At 45.0% G+C, this 2,886-nt stretch overlaps 1 protein-coding gene across 3 annotated transcripts in view; it reads right to left on the minus strand.

Annotated features, from left to right (window-relative positions):
• Positions 1–2,886, minus strand: part of Rasgrp1 (RAS guanyl releasing protein 1) — a 66,966-nt gene that overhangs the window by 32,194 nt on the left and 31,886 nt on the right. Inside the window, exon 1 of one of the 3 annotated variants that reach the window (XM_031371433.1) lies at positions 1,155–1,406. The exons of the other annotated variants lie outside the window; for them this stretch is intronic. The gene's annotated coding sequence lies outside the window, so the exon portion shown is untranslated. Of the gene's footprint in view, positions 1–1,154; positions 1,407–2,886 lie in introns of those variants that run through there. 3 annotated transcript variants of the gene reach the window in all.

Genomic DNA, 2,886 nt, shown 5'->3' on the forward strand with positions numbered 1-2,886 from the left:
CCTGGCATTCCCCTACACTGGGGCATAGAACCTTCACAGGCCCAAGGGCCTCTCCTCCCATTGATGACCAATTTGGCCATCCTCTACTATACATATGTTGCTGGAGCCATGAGTCCCACCATGTGTACTCTTTGGTTAGTGGTTTAGTCCTTGGTAGCTCTGAGGGTACTAGTTATTTCACATTGTTGATTGTCCTAAGGGGCTGCAAACCCTTCAGCTCCTTCGATCCTTTCGCTAGTTCCTTCATTGGGGACACTGTACTCAGTCCAATGGATGGCTGTGAGCCTCTACTTCTGTATTAGTCAGGTACTGTCAGAGCCTCTCAGCAGACAGCTATATCAGGCTCCTGTCATCCAGCACTTGCTGGCATCCACAATAGTGTCTAGATTTGATGACTGAAAATGGGAAGGATTCCCAGGTGGAGCAGTCTCTGGATTGTCCTTCCTTTAGTCTATGCTCCCTAGTTTGTCTCTACAACTCCTTCCATGGGTATTTTGTTCCCCCTTTTAAGAAGGAACAAAGTATCCACACTTTGGTCTTCCTTCTTCTTGAGTTTCTTGTGGTTTGTGGTTTGTACTTTGTGTACTCCAATCTTCTGGGTTAATATCCACTTATTAGAGAATGCTTTTAAAAGCATTACAGGCCAGTGGGTAGGCATCTAGCATCTACTTGTACCAATAAAGACACATGACTCCCAAAATGTTCTATAAATACATTTTAAAGAGATGACAGGATTTCCAAAGGTCCCAATCCATGAAATGGCACCTGCTTAACATATACATATACAAGGCCCTGGATTCCATGCCATGCACTAAAAAAATGCTTTTATATTATTAACCAATATTGATCATGAAACTATTCTGCAAGGAGCAATGTCCTAGGTTCCAGAAGATATCTGAAGGGCCGAGGAAATGCTGCCATTAAAAAGTTCTGAATCTAGCTGAAGAAGGCAGACCTATCAGCAGACCTAATAGGTGTAGGTACCAAAAGTTAGGAAGAGGAACCACAGGGACCGTGCTGAATAGCAGGAAGGTTAGGAGAAGGGAGAGACCCCACAAGGAGTGTCAAGAAAAGGAAGAGACCCCCCCACAGGGAGGGTTAAGAAAGGAAACAGACCCCATAGGAAGGGTTAGGGGAAGGGAGAGACCGCTCACATCTGTGCTGGTTCAGAGAGGACCTCAGGAGGTCTCTGGCAAGATGACTTGGAACATCAAGGTCCAGCTGTGTCTAAGTCTCCTCAGTCACTCTTTTGTCTTCGATTTAAATAAGCTTCTAGCTTTAGACAGATGAACTGCTTCCATGTGGTCTGAATTCTGTGAGAAAATCCAGTAAAGGCTGCATTCCACATTCCCAAGCATGCTAACAGGGAAGGGGTGGCTTTCCAGAGAGACATGTCTGAGGGATAAGATGAAAATGCCACACTGCAAAGCTGACAGGAAGCACAAAGGCACGTGACCAACACCAGAGAGAAACTATAACGCACAGTCTTTGTGTCCCCTTTGTTTTGGTTTCCATGGAAACATCTTGATGTGTGAAAGATTTTGAGGGTACCAAAGGCAGAATGTCAGAAATCAGCATATTGATAAGGAAGATGCATGGAGGTGCGGGTGGCTTGCATAACAGCAAGTAACAAGTATGCTCCATCCAGGGATCCAAGAAGCCCAGATCCACAGGCAAGGCTGAACCTGTCAGGAGATCAGTATCCCAGAAATGAAGGCAGACTGGATCCAGGCAGAACCTAAGAGGCACACTCAGAACTCTGAACATATAACAACGGGGCAAATGCTGCTTCTTGACAGCAAGACAATGGCATTCTCTAAACTTAGGGAAGTAAACCTCAAACTCTCTGGGTTTTGTGTCAGGTTCAGGAATTTTTAATGCTGACAGTGGCAAGTGAGACATCAACTGTATGCGAAGGACTGTGGTTACATATACTTTCATCGCTTCTACTGCCTTATCAGATTAAAACATATAACCCATGTCATCTTAATTTTTTTAAAGGTCCTCAGCCCCCCAAGACTGGAGAGAACAGTGTGGAGAAATCAAGTGTTGTTCTGGGTGAGTAGGAAACCAGACAAGCTTGCCAGTCAGTATGGCTGCTCTCAACAGCTCTCCTAGGGATAAGAAGTTCCTGGTCTATAGCATTAGTGTATTTCTGTGGTGTAAGTCTTCTCATTATGGTCTATCTCAGGGGAAAACATAAAGCTGCTGCTGGGAAGTGAAGCTTGGAAGAGGTGCTGGAAGTCAGATCCAAGGACAGGCAGTCCATGTAAATCTTATCACCAGACGAGTGATGCTTAAAGAACTGACACTTACTAGGGTCCTCTTCTAGTCTCTCTATCTTGATTGACTTCTGGTCCCTAGGATGGCCATGGATTTGATATTATGGATAAGAAGTGGAGGCAACCTATCTAGGCCATGGTCATGGAGCTGGTCAATTGAATGCCTAGCAGGAAGGGTCTTTGGTCCCCAGCATTAGGTTCTTTCCTTGTCACTTCTCCTTGGGGTAGTAAATTAATTAGGAAAAGCCTGAACATTATTTAGCCACACACTCTATAAAGATATTCCCGCCAGTGTTCTCCTCTTCTTCCCCCGCCCAGATCCATGAAGAACAGCTACACATATACAGACTCACCTTTCTTTGTAGAATTACAGAATAGGCTCACCCAGCAATTCTAACCTTAGTTCTACCCACTATTGCTTATGATCACAGGAGATAGTTACTACTGGTACCATTTGCCTGGGCCATCTAGAATGCCAACAGCCTATGAGCCAATGGCAACTGGATAAAGATGGTGGCTTCCCTAAGCTTATAGTACCCTGAGTGGCCAGAAGTGCTCCCTATTTCTTCAGCAAACCAGGCACCAAAAGACATCTCTCTCTCTC

Source organism: Mastomys coucha, unplaced genomic scaffold (assembly GCF_008632895.1).
Source record: "Mastomys coucha isolate ucsf_1 unplaced genomic scaffold, UCSF_Mcou_1 pScaffold15, whole genome shotgun sequence".
In the NCBI taxonomy this organism is placed as follows: Eukaryota; Metazoa; Chordata; class Mammalia; order Rodentia; family Muridae; genus Mastomys; species Mastomys coucha.